The sequence below is a fragment of the Lissotriton vulgaris genome, unplaced genomic scaffold (genome assembly GCF_964263255.1).
Source record: "Lissotriton vulgaris unplaced genomic scaffold, aLisVul1.2 SCAFFOLD_2176, whole genome shotgun sequence".
Lineage (NCBI taxonomy): Eukaryota > Metazoa > Chordata > Amphibia > Caudata > Salamandridae > Lissotriton > Lissotriton vulgaris.
Window position 1 is genome coordinate 108036 of NW_028254541.1, and position 14635 is coordinate 122670.

Here is a 14635-nt window from a genome sequence, read left to right on the forward strand (position 1 = left end):
ATCCTTTTTCATTAGACAGTCCTCAAGAAGGCATACAGTGACTGAAGTATAGCTTACACAATTTTCAATACATTCAGTACACCAAACAATCTTTTGAATTATTATTATTATTATTATTGGGTTTTGTAGAGTGCGTAGTAACCCGTGAGTATCCCAGCGCTGAGACCACGACAGCCTCGAAAGAGTCCTGTATGAGCAGAAAGCACCAAATACTTGTGAAAAAATGTGCAAGGGAAAAAATGACCCCTCACAGGCGCACCACCAGCGGGGTAACTGGTAGGTACTCACCAGAAAAGCCCACTATTCTCATCATCGGTGGTCATTTTGTCCCAAAGGAAAAGTGTCCAAACAAAGAAAAGACTAAAGCAATAAACTGTGTAGGTGCAGTAGGTGCAGTAGAGTGACAGATAGTCGCACTCCACGATTGTGACAGAAAGTGATTACAATTGGCAGACACACTTTTATCACAATTACTTTATTATTCACTAAGTGTGATCTGTCAAATTAAAAATCGGCTGGTTGCTATCCATGCATACCAATACCACATGCCAACGTGTTTCTTTGCCACGAAATTTTGGCAAATTCTTCAGGGCCAGACACCTCTTCACAGCACTAGTGTTGGACACACCATTCTAATAGACCTCTATCAGCTTATGCCTCTCATACCAGCTTATGAGGTAACGCTGTAGTTGAACGAACTCCTCCTGTGACTCCTCCTTTTTGATTGACCCTTCAGTCATTGTGTCAATCGGCTGGGCCCTCACGGAGCGCGGCGTCTCCTGTTTGTGGCTATTCATTAAGGTTTTTTCTTGGAACTGTGATCCCATAAACACTTGTAAAAGTAATCCCAAACTAAAATGAAAAAGCTGAGTTTCCAGAGTCGCAATAGGAAAGGGACATTTAAAATGGTCAAGAATATAACACACAGAAAGTGATATTTTTCCCTGTGTTACAAACAAATTGAATATGCAAGTGCACATTATCATAATACTTCAGCAGGCATATCATCTGCTTTATGTGTAATGTGTCTTAATTCACAAGGGTGGCAGACGTCCCGGAGAATTTTCGAAATCCCCATAAACATCAGAAATGTACTCCTTTTGTAGTGCATTTGAAGAAAATTACTGCACCACTGCCTTTTTTTTAACATTATGATTTACCACCTGTAAGTAAATCAGGCCCTACGGTAGCAAAAGCTTTTTCTCAGCCAGTGTCCTGGTCCTATACGATATTGCCAATGAAGACCTTTTAATGTATTTTGTTTTTTTTAGGAGCTATAAATTATTTAAAATTAATATAAATGTGTGCTTAACAACCATACAAAAGGTTATTCACAATCACCACCTTCCGTTCCTCTTTTGTAGATAAATGTTGTGCCTTTGGAAATTGAAGAAGAGGAGACGGATGTAGTGTACCATCATCACTACGAGCCTTATCCTGGCCACTATCAGTTTCTGCCACCGTGGCAACCACACCAGCCACACCAAGGGCCAGCAGTGCGCCATCTAAACATAGACCCTCATCCTCCATCACCGGCAAGAAATGCAGTACAGTGAGTAGCCTCTTTTGGTCGATCTTATTCTACTACCTTGACTTTCAAAGTTTTAACATAGATGTCATATTGGTAAACATTCTCTCTCTAAGCCTGTGTATGCCTGTGCATCCCATGTCAATATTTATGCATCCCGTACGAATATTTACTTTTTACGTCATTAGGTGCAAGGGAGTGTACACATTCTAGTAGAATCACCATAACAAGCAAGTGTGTTCACTAATGGAGTAGCTGCTAAACAGCACTTCATTTGTGCTTGTTCATTCATTCAGATAAATCTTTCCTGGTAACATCATTTAAACATACTAACTTGATTCGATTTAAGATCTTTATTCGGATTAAAATGAAATCATAGAAGTGCAAATAACCGTTCACAAGACACAGAAGAAGGGCCCTTGTCATGTGAGTGTTATGTCTGACATGGGGAGTGTAAAATATGACACAGTGCATTGAGAATATTTTTAAACTCTTAGGCAAAAGATGACAATCTATAATACAAGTTGTAAGAGGCAGACTGTAAGCTAGGGTAGCAAACTGCAAACAGTAAAAATAAATAAAAACAGAATATTATACAGGTCCCAATATATTCCAATGCTCTTCAGCCATAACAAAACGACTGCATAGATTAGCATATGTAAAACATGGAGCCAGCCAATTCATTGTAGAGTGCAAATGCAGTTCAGTGTGTTTGGATCAGGGCTGCAGAGGATGGCAAAGTGCCTGCACAGCTTAGTGCATTGATGTAGGACTGATTAAAACCTGACAGGAGGTAGTAAGGTGTCATATTGAGGTGAACCCTAATTTGCCACTAGGTCTATAAAAACAAAAGCCTCTCTCTAGGGCCCACTATGGTAATATAGAAGAAATTTGCAAACCCCCTGAACATCTCTCTCAGGCCATCACTGCGGCACTATGAGCCTAGAGTCCCACTATATCATGCTGGTGCCTTCTTGAGAATAGAACAATATGGCTAATATACCAAGCTGTTGCCCCACAATAGGGCATTAAACCACCTGTGGAAGTAGATAAAGGTTTGGCCATCAGGAAGTCGCATAAATAAATCAGAAGACGGGTTGATGCTGGTAATGAAGATGTTTTCTAAGGGATATGGCTTGCTATGTAAAGGAAGGCGCATTAAAACTAATAAAAAGGTCCCCTAGAGAACATAGGTATAAAAACATCTTTATGATTCCTGATACCCTTATCTAAAAACAAAGGTTTTAAAGGGAGTTTCCTGAATCTAGTATAAAAATAACAGAAAAGGATAAAATGCATTGTTGTTTGGGTGGATCTTCCATCACACGAAAAGCATGAACTATCCCCATTCTTAGTCCTGTCATGACAAATCAATGTTGGGTGTTAGATGTATATGTTAGGTACCTCTGGAGGCCATCAGTTTGTTCCACAGCAAGGCATCTGACAACTGATGGTTTGATATTAGCATTGGCAAGCTTGTCATCAGACTTTTTTGTGTTATTAATGTTTTAATTTCCTACTACTATAGGATGTTATGGTTTCAGGTTGATAGAGGTTGGGCTACCTGTCTGGAGAGCTATGGATTTCTCTTTGCGCTTAGACAATACTTTATAATAGCTTCGGTGAACTTAGCCTCTACGTTACTCCAAAGTGAATGCCCCTGAGGCTAGAAAGAGATACCACCAATTCAGGGTGGGAACCTTACCAATTAATACCTTCGTTTCCAAATGGAGGGAAGGTTTCTCTCCCACCTGTCCTTTCTGCCCCACCCAAAAGGAGTCCTCTGGGCACATCTTGTTTATGTGCCCTGAGTATAAAGTCCCTAGACGGATCTGGTTGATACTGATCTGCATCCAGCTTAATTTCCATACTGGCTGTGAGGCATTGAGGATCCTTAAAACTGATACTACCCAGTCTGTGGTTATTGCAGTGGCAACATTTTTACATTGGTCATGGAGAATCCGCTCTAGAAAAATACGCCCAAGTTGATTATTTTAGTCATCTGATGTATACACAATCTATTGATAAACTTTTTAAAGGGAAATATATATATTTTTTTTAACGTTTTATACTTTATATGTACGATAACAGCGAATGTATGATGAATTGTATGTAATTGTATTTAAATTATATTTTTAACTATGTAGGACGGATAGCAGTTCGCCCCAAAACCCTGCTGATCTCTCTTCCTAAGTCGGAGTTGTAACTAAATTACTGTACAAGCCTGATTCTGTGCCCCATATTTTAATCATGTTTGTATTGTTTTTATTGCTGTCTTTTATGATCAATAATCGAAATAAAGTCTTTTTGATTGATTGAATGCCACAGCTGAAGGGCCTAATCGCTAAGATATCTTTCAGATGGTGCATGCCCAGTTCCATCCGTGCTATACAGCTGGTGTAGATTGTGGTGTGGCAAGCAGATGCCAAAGAAATATTTTCTCTTGAGTTGTAAAATGGTAATTTCTGTGAAGCCCCACAAACCACTGCCTAACAAAGCTGCATTTACACATTTGGATCTATAAATTGAGACTATCTCTCGAATTGGTTTAAAGCATGACTTAGTGGCAAACTTAAAAATGCCCTCGCAGGCACGTGTCATGTTTAGCTTGGTATTTTAGTTATGCTTGGTCCAGAAGCCATTAGAGCTGGAGAGAATACCCAGGGAAGAGAAGGAAGTGACCGTTTTGAATGGTGTGCCATTGATTTGGTGAGTATGTGATTTACAAGCTCCCTTTCCGCAGCTCATCATGTTGGTTTTCATCAAATTAATTTGGAGGTCCCTGCCCTCCATGAAGGCTACAATGCAGTCCATCAGCCTTTGCGGGTCATTGGTGGTCCCTGACAGGAAGACAGAATCATCAGCATAGAGGAGAACAGGGACTGCCCTTCCTTCAACTCCTGGAGAATCAGCAATCATTTCCTGGAATAAGTCATCCATATCGGTCATGAAAAGAAAGATCAAGAAGGGTGCCAGTACGCACTCTTGCCTGACTCCCCTCCGAAAACTAAATTGAGGAGAGCACTTCCCATAAAGCCCATTACGCACACTAGCGGATGATAGTAATGCCAATTTCTGATGGATGATTTACTAAATCAGTCAGTCAGTCAGTCAGTCACAAAAGCTTTATTTGATTTGTGAAAATTATAAAAGCACAAAATAAAATTTTACATTTTGTGCGCTATACATGAAAAAAGTACATCAATGGATCAGCAATTTCTGCATTATCTCATAAACTGCAGTTTAGAAATTATCTTGTCGTACCTGACAATGTGTAGTAATCACGCCACGCTGGTATAATGTAAACCAAGTAGGTTTATTCACAGGTTGGTTAACAGGTAGTAAAAGTCTTCATCAAGTAATCATAAAAGGTATATAAGTCCTGTAGGTGGTGTAGTATCCACAAAACACATAATAGAGCAGAACAGGTCTGAAGATGGTGTGTAACTGAACCGGTAACCGTGAAGCAACAGGATGCATGAGCGAACCAATGCTGTTGGAAAGTATTGGAAACCACATGGCTGGTACAAGACCCATCAGACCACCCTTACGGTGGAGTTTACGTCACGTGGGAATTGCTGATAAAACCAACCCACAACCAGCCAATCAGTGCTGGTGTGGGAATGGATGTCAGATATTCAGCCATGATGTTTACCATGGAGTGGACTTAATGGTGTGCAGTGCTTTGGTGGTAATGGTGACTAAAATTGGCTACACAGATACTGGAGGAACGTGTATACAGAAATCTATGTGTCAAGGTTTAAAAGCACGCCTGGTAGTAAGACTACCTCATGGCGCTGTGCAGGTTGGTCGACATGTTTCAGCTAGCAGGGAATTACCCCAGCTTTCTTCAGGACCCTAAGTATAAACTTGCTACTGCAACTATGACTACTAAGTGATGTATTAGGTGAAAAACAATAATAAGTATTACTAATAGATAGATTCATAGATACATATCTACCAGAAACCTCAGTGCTTGAGCGTCCACTGGCGGGAAAGAAGCAAGTCTTCTTCCTATCAAAAAAACAAAGATAATTGTACAACAACACTAGTTCACGCATACAACAACATGAGCGTCCAGAGAGACCGTAAAGAAAAACACACCTGCATGAATAATTGACATTCTGCATAATATATATATATAGGAACAGCATAATAGCTTAATCACGGAGAGGCATTTCCTCCCAGTGATACTCACCCAGCCTTGTGTGGGTGAAGACCTCACCTCACCCGGCAACCGCTCGGGAGTATGAGGCCCCGCTCTACGGTGTAGAAAAAAGGGAACAGTGAGGAACTCTACCATGCCCAAGCCAATTGCTCTACACACATAACCCAAAAAACGCATGGAGGAGCCCGTCTGTCAAGGCAACCACCACCCACACCCTCCTGTATGACACATAACATGTTTAATATCCAACCTCACATAACAAAGTGCAGGCAAACCAAAGTGCCTCAAGGTAGTCTTGTATAGAGTTATCAAGCAGTTGTATAAACCATAGACTACTACATAGCCCAATCAGAGGAAGGGCATAAATGGAAAGGGTAATTGACTGTCAAAGAGTGCTAGGTAACATAGTGCTAGGTCACAGGGTCCCCTCTCGTGGTACTATGTATCAAAACTAAAGAACCATCCAAGCTAACTCTGCTGGTGTGTAGTTAGCCCAAGCTGACTGGTATTTCCAAATCTGTCTAAGCTACTAAAGCGAAGAGAGTCCAATGGGACACTCACCTGTCCGTCGGTACCTCTGGTCGTTTAGCCGAGCGGAAGTGGAGGTGATTGTGGGGCCGCCCTTCATGTTTAAGTAGTAACCGAGGGGTGGAAAGGGCGTTCTCTGTGCCTAGCTGCCGGAGCAAACGCGGAAGCAGACAGTACTCTGTCGCGCATGCGCAATTGTTAGGACTCTGTCGCGCATGCGCAATTGTTGGGACAATCGTGATGGAGGTTAGAGACGCTGTGCATTCTTTTTTATGAAATCAGAGTTAGATTGGCACACCGCTGATAAAACGAAGTATTGAGCGCCTGCTGTTTAAAAAGTGCCTATAGTTAAACTGGTATCTTACTTTAAGCTCGCGCGCATAAACATATCGGGAGACACTACTCTCATGAGCATGCGCCCGGCGAAAAGCGTTTTTCTATGCTTGAGGGACACCGCAAAAGAATGTTAGCGGATACGCATCACCAATCAATCACAAGGAAAGTGGTCTTAACAGCATAAGAACTTCAAAATGCTGTGCATTCTCGTCGTGGCTATGACTACATAGCGTCCAGGACGAGTTTATTTACTTTGCTGAGATCGCATATTCTGCAAAAATCTACCAGTCTATGCCGGAATGCATATGGAAGGAAAATGCAAATTATTCCAAAATAAGGTCAAAACCAGTCTAGTGGGCGTGTGGTCCACCAAGGAATTGTCCTGAGGTTAATGCACATGAATAAAGTAATGTGGGTGTTGTTAAAGTGTCTTAAAAGGGGGGATGGCAGTAGTGACAGGACAGACAAAGGCGACACACACAATTAATTTGGGTGAGCCATGAAGGTGCAAAATAAAATTTGTTCGCAACCCAATTACATAGACCCGCAACTGAAAAGTTGCTCTTAATACAAAAAAACAGACGTTGTGGAGGGTCAAGGGGATTATATTTAATGACCTGTCTGCTCACACCCCTATTAACAGAACACAAAACACATAATAGAGCAGAACAGGTCTGAAGATGGTGTGTAACTGAACCGGTAACCGTGAAGCAACAGGATGCATGAGCGAACCAATGCTGTTGGAAAGTATTGGAAACCACATGGCTGGTACAAGACCCATCAGACCACCCTTACGGTGGAGTTTACGTCACGTGGGAATTGCTGATAAAACCAACCCACAACCAGCCAATCAGTGCTGGTGTGGGAATGGATGTCAGATATTCAGCCATGATGTTTACCATGGAGTGGACTTAATGGTGTGCAGTGCTTTGGTGGTAATGGTGACTAAAATTGGCTACACAGATACTGGAGGAACGTGTATACAGAAATCTATGTGTCAAGGTTTAAAAGCACGCCTGGTAGTAAGACTACCTCATGGCGCTGTGCAGGTTGGTCGACATGTTTCAGCTAGCAGGGAATTACCCCAGCTTTCTTCAGGACCCTAAGTATAAACTTGCTACTGCAACTATGACTACTAAGTGATGTATTAGGTGAAAAACAATAATAAGTATTACTAATAGATAGATTCATAGATACATATCTACCAGAAACCTCAGTGCTTGAGCGTCCACTGGCGGGAAAGAAGCAAGTCTTCTTCCTATCAAAAAACAAAGATAATTGTACAACAACACTAGTTCACGCATACAACAACATGAGCGTCCAGAGAGACCGTAAAGAAAAACACACCTGCATGAATAATTGACATTCTACCATGCCATTTGGTTTGCCTGCACTTTGTTATGTGAGGTTGGATATTAAACATGTTATGTGTCATACAGGAGGGTGTGGGTGGTGGTTGCCTTGACAGACGGGCTCCTCCATGCGTTTTTTGGGTTATGTGTGTAGAGCAATTGGCTTGGGCATGGTAGAGTTCCTCACTGTTCCCTTTTTTCTACACCGTAGAGCGGGGCCTCATACTCCCGAGCGGTTGCCGGGTGAGGTGAGGTCTTCACCCACACAAGGCTGGGTGAGTATCACTGGGAGGAAATGCCTCTCCGTGATTAAGCTATTATGCTGTTCCTATATATATATATTATGCAGAATGTCAATTATTCATGCAGGTGTGTTTTTCTTTACGGTCTCTCTGGACGCTCATGTTGTTGTATGCGTGAACTAGTGTTGTTGTACAATTATCTTTGTTTTTTGATAGGAAGAAGACTTGCTTCTTTCCCGCCAGTGGACGCTCAAGCACTGAGGTTTCTGGTAGATATGTATCTATGAATCTATCTATTAGTAATACTTATTATTGTTTTTCACCTAATACATCACTTAGTAGTCATAGTTGCAGTAGCAAGTTTATACTTAGGGTCCTGAAGAAAGCTGGGGTAATTCCCTGCTAGCTGAAACATGTCGACCAACCTGCACAGCGCCATGAGGTAGTCTTACTACCAGGCGTGCTTTTAAACCTTGACACATAGATTTCTGTATACACGTTCCTCCAGTATCTGTGTAGCCAATTTTAGTCACCATTACCACCAAAGCACTGCACACCATTAAGTCCACTCCATGGTAAACATCATGGCTGAATATCTGACATCCATTCCCACACCAGCACTGATTGGCTGGTTGTGGGTTGGTTTTATCAGCAATTCCCACGTGACGTAAACTCCACCGTAAGGGTGGTCTGATGGGTCTTGTACCAGCCATGTGGTTTCCAATACTTTCCAACAGCATTGGTTCGCTCATGCATCCTGTTGCTTCACGGTTACCGGTTCAGTTACACACCATCTTCAGACCTGTTCTGCTCTATTATGTGTTTTGTGTTCTGTTAATAGGGGTGTGAGCAGACAGGTCATTAAATATAATCCCCTTGACCCTCCACAACGTCTGTTTTTTTGTATTAAGAGCAACTTTTCAGTTGCGGGTCTATGTAATTGGGTTGCGAACAAATTTTATTTTGCACCTTCATGGCTCACCCAAATTAATTGTGTGTGTCGCCTTTGTCTGTCCTGTCACTACTGCCATCCCCCCTTTTAAGACACTTTAACAACACCCACATTACTTTATTCATGTGCATTAACCTCAGGACAATTCCTTGGTGGACCACACGCCCACTAGACTGGTTTTGACCTTATTTTGGAATAATTTGCATTTTCCTTCCATATGCATTCCGGCATAGACTGGTAGATTTTTGCAGAATATGCGATCTCAGCAAAGTAAATAAACTCGTCCTGGACGCTATGTAGTCATAGCCACGACGAGAATGCACAGCATTTTGAAGTTCTTATGCTGTTAAGACCACTTTCCTTGTGATTGATTGGTGATGCGTATCCGCTAACATTCTTTTGCGGTGTCCCTCAAGCATAGAAAAACGCTTTTCGCCGGGCGCATGCTCATGAGAGTAGTGTCTCCCGATATGTTTATGCGCGCGAGCTTAAAGTAAGATACCAGTTTAACTATAGGCACTTTTTAAACAGCAGGCGCTCAATACTTCGTTTTATCAGCGGTGTGCCAATCTAACTCTGATTTCATAAAAAAGAATGCACAGCGTCTCTAACCTCCATCACGATTGTCCCAACAATTGCGCATGCGCGACAGAGTCCTAACAATTGCGCATGCGCGACAGAGTACTGTCTGCTTCCGCGTTTGCTCCGGCAGCTAGGCACAGAGAACGCCCTTTCCACCCCTCGGTTACTACTTAAACATGAAGGGCGGCCCCACAATCACCTCCACTTCCGCTCGGCTAAACGACCAGAGGTACCGACGGACAGGTGAGTGTCCCATTGGACTCTCTTCGCTTTAGTAGCTTAGACAGATTTGGAAATACCAGTCAGCTTGGGCTAACTACACACCAGCAGAGTTAGCTTGGATGGGTCTTTAGTTTTGATACATAGTACCACGAGAGGGGACCCTGTGACCTAGCACTATGTTACCTAGCACTCTTTGACAGTCAATTACCCTTTCCATTTATGCCCTTCCTCTGATTGGGCTATGTAGTAGTCTATGGTTTATACAACTGCTTGATAACTCTATACAAGACTACCTTGAGGCACTTTGGTTTGCCTGCACTTTGTTATGTGAGGTTGGATATTAAACATGTTATGTGTCATACAGGAGGGTGTGGGTGGTGGTTGCCTTGACAGACGGGCTCCTCCATGCGTTTTTTGGGTTATGTGTGTAGAGCAATTGGCTTGGGCATGGTAGAGTTCCTCACTGTTCCCTTTTTTCTACACCGTAGAGCGGGGCCTCATACTCCCGAGCGGTTGCCGGGTGAGGTGAGGTCTTCACCCACACAAGGCTGGGTGAGTATCACTGGGAGGAAATGCCTCTCCGTGATTAAGCTATTATGCTGTTCCTATATATATATATTATGCAGAATGTCAATTATTCATGCAGGTGTGTTTTTCTTTACGGTCTCTCTGGACGCTCATGTTGTTGTATGCGTGAACTAGTGTTGTTGTACAATTATCTTTGTTTTTTGATAGGAAGAAGACTTGCTTCTTTCCCGCCAGTGGACGCTCAAGCACTGAGGTTTCTGGTAGATATGTATCTATGAATCTATCTATTAGTAATACTTATTATTGTTTTTCACCTAATACATCACTTAGTAGTCATAGTTGCAGTAGCAAGTTTATACTTAGGGTCCTGAAGAAAGCTGGGGTAATTCCCTGCTAGCTGAAACATGTCGACCAACCTGCACAGCGCCATGAGGTAGTCTTACTACCAGGCGTGCTTTTAAACCTTGACACATAGATTTCTGTATACACGTTCCTCCAGTATCTGTGTAGCCAATTTTAGTCACCATTACCACCAAAGCACTGCACACCATTAAGTCCACTCCATGGTAAACATCATGGCTGAATATCTGACATCCATTCCCACACCAGCACTGATTGGCTGGTTGTGGGTTGGTTTTATCAGCAATTCCCACGTGACGTAAACTCCACCGTAAGGGTGGTCTGATGGGTCTTGTACCAGCCATGTGGTTTCCAATACTTTCCAACAGCATTGGTTCGCTCATGCATCCTGTTGCTTCACGGTTACCGGTTCAGTTACACACCATCTTCAGACCTGTTCTGCTCTATTATGTGTTTTGTGTTCTGTTAATAGGGGTGTGAGCAGACAGGTCATTAAATATAATCCCCTTGACCCTCCACAACGTCTGTTTTTTTGGTGGTGTAGTATCCCCTTAAATGTGTGCTACTGTTTTTATATGACATCACCTGACATCACTCTAGAATTGTTATGCTTTATATGTGCATTCTACATTCTCTATGTTGTGGATGATCTTATCTCCTGAGCCTTGCCTGCAAGTGGTTGTATAAGCTGTTTCCTTGGTACTGAATAAAGTACTCTTCCTGCAAAGTGTGTATCAGTTTACTTCATAAACTGGCGACGATCGGGATTCCATGAAGAAGGACTCACCCTCTACCTAATGGAAGAAGTACAATTTGTTTATTTTTTATTAAAAAAAAAAAGAAACCAAGGATCAGCGTTCACACGTTTTCAAAGGTATTTCACTTTCAAATTTTTTTTTTTTTCTTCTCTCTCGTTTACGTGTAATGTGATGGCACCAGCGGCAGTAATTTAATCTAGTGCTTTGATCGCACCTGCGGCAGTGTATGACAACGTGTGTACCGGAATCAATTTTTTTTTATCTCCACGTTAGGCATGTCTCCGTACTGCAGTGCGTTGTGATCTTCTACTTTCTTTGACTTTACCCATTTTATCTTTCTACGCTGTACTGTTCTGGATGTATTTGGGGTCATCGTAAAGGAAAGAAATAACAGCGCTAACCTGTTTATTTTCAAACTTGATCTGACATTCTGCCGCGTGCACCTTTGCGAGCCTCAGCTTTCACGTCGAGCTTCAGGTTCGCGCTGACGACTGGATTCCAGCTTCGTGTCTGTTCTGTGTCACCATCCTACGTCAACATTCCACATGACGCTCTGAACGCATTAACCCCGCGTATTGAACACGCAAAGGTCAAAGCGTCGTGTAGCGGCCATCTTATGTAATCATTTTTGGTTCTACTTCACATCGTGTGTGTTTAGCCTCGCACACGTTATTTGGAAATACTAAACAGTTTTGTTTTCTTCTCTGTTTGGAAACTGTACAACGCATAGCTATATTTAATGAACTACTGGATCATTATTTTCTTCATTTTGCTGCGTGCAGAACACGATTGACTTTATCGCAATTCTCAAGAAACGAAGTTGACCACGGTGACTACGTTTATTTTATTAATTTATTATTTTCGATATGCACTCAAACATTTGACTAAACTACCAACATTGCATTATTTTTTATTTTTCTCCAGTTTTAACTGTTTTCTTTTGTGCAGGCCTCCTGTTTATTACTAGAAATGTCAAATAATATTATTGCTCCTTCTCATTTTTTACCCACTGCTGGGGACCCTAAGGTTGAATGGGACCTGTGGTATCCCACATTCCTGGCCTATGTGGATGTAGTAGAACAGGACGGATGCTCTGCTAAAAGAAAATTAGCCCTGTTAAAGAATTGTTTAGGTGGCGCAGGTCTTAAGGAGTTGGAAAACTTGCCTCCCATCGATGGAGCAGGTGACTTTAACATTTTTGAGATCGTTGTAAAACAGTTAGCCACTAGATTTGGTAGGAGAATAAACGTAGTTATGGAAAGGTTCAAATTTTATTCCCGAGCGCAGAAAGACGATGAGTCAATTGAGAATTACGTAGCTGCATTACGAACCTTAGCTGCTTCGTGCGCATTTGAAACAATTAATTTTGAGCAGGTACTAAGAGACCAGTTAATGATGAAGACCAAAAGCAAAAAGATACAGGAACGGCTGTGGATGGGTACCGAGTCTTCTCTAAATGCTGTCCTTAATATAGCTAAAGGGATTGAACAATCGGAACTCTTTGTAAGTGAGATCAGAGGTCATGATGTTAAGAGTAAAGTAATAATCCCAGAGGTTGCCTTAGTAAAGGAGGTCCATAACCAAAGGAAATTTCCTATTTCTCAAACTAGGTATTTCCCTAGAGACAATAGATCCTCTGGTAAGAAAAACCCTATTATTTGTTATAGGTGTGGTGCGAATGATCACGTTGGCAATTATAAGGGTTGTCCAGCGTGGAATACAATCTGTGTTAAATGTAAAAAAACGGGGCATTTCAGTAAAATGTGCAGATCCCCACAGAAAGTGAATTTGTTAACCGATCTTGACTATGAAGTTCCTGAAGAAATCCAAGAAATCAACACTCTGCTATGTGTTGGTGATTCTACATGTCCAGGTTTTCCCAAGGATAAGATTTTTATTAATGGTATAGAAATCACTATGCTTATAGATTCATGTGCTTGGTATAGCATAATTGGTAGTGATATTTTTGACAGATACTGGAATTCCTCATGCCTACTACCATCAGATATTTGTCCAGGTGGATATACTGGTCGGAAGATTGATTTGCTAGGATACATGTGGGCGGATATAAGATTTAAAAGTAATAGCATCAAAGGGAAAGTTTATGTAGCATCCAAGGGTGCTTCTATTTTGAGTTGGCCACACCAACACGAGTTGAGAATTAAATTAGACCCCAATGCCTCCCCTCCTGTATATATAGTATCTCCTGCTGAGGATGAATTTACAGTTTTGGTAAAGAACAAATTCCCTGAGATTTTCTCTGATGTCTTGGCTGAATTTGTAAATTTTAAACACAAAATCATCTTGAAAGAAAATGCAACACCAGTCCGACACAGAGTCAGGAACGTTCCTTTGGCCTATCGGGATAAATTAAAAACCATTCTTTCGGATTTGGTGACTCGTGGTATCATTGAACCAACCGAGTCTTCCCCCTGGGTTTCCCCAGTAGTTTTGTCGATTAAAAGTAATGGGGAACTTCGTCTGTGTGTAGACCTCCGCAGTTTGAACACTGAAATTTGGGTGGATAGACATCATTTACCTAACATTCATGAGCTAATCTCTACCCTTTCTGGTGCTTGCGTTTTCTCAACCCTAGATTTAGCTAGTGTATATCACCAGGTCCTACTCCATGAGGACTCTAAATTCCTTACCACTTTCATAACCCGTGAGGGGATGTTCCAGTTCCGTCGCATGCCATTTGGCTTAGCCAGTGCGGCTTCGGTGTTCCAACGTCTTATGAAAGAGGTTTTGGAGGGCTGTAATAGTGCTATTGCCTTCCAAGACGACATCTTGATATATGGAAAAGATCATGAGGACCATGACAGAAATCTGGACAAAGTACTGATGTCTGTCAAAGCTAAGGGCTTGACTTTGAAGCTTTCTAAGTGCAAATTTAGACAGAGCACTGTGGAGTATTTGGGACACGAAATCTCCGCTCAGGGTATCAAACCAAAACTTAATCACATTTTGAGCATAACTAAGGCTCCTGCCCCTAGCAACAAAGAACAATTGGTGTCCTTTCTGGGCCTTACCGAGTTTTATAGCAAATTTGTTTCAGATTACTCTTCCAAAGTTCATG

General features: G+C 41.8%; 1 long non-coding RNA gene across 1 annotated transcript in view; it reads left to right on the plus strand.

Moving 5' to 3' along the window:
• Window positions 1-14635, plus strand: part of LOC147659509 (uncharacterized) — a 165345-nt gene that overhangs the window by 90186 nt on the left and 60524 nt on the right. The window contains exon 2 of the long non-coding RNA XR_015307223.1: window positions 1365-1552. This is a non-coding gene — a long non-coding RNA (uncharacterized LOC147659509). The remainder of the gene's footprint in view (window positions 1-1364; window positions 1553-14635) is intronic.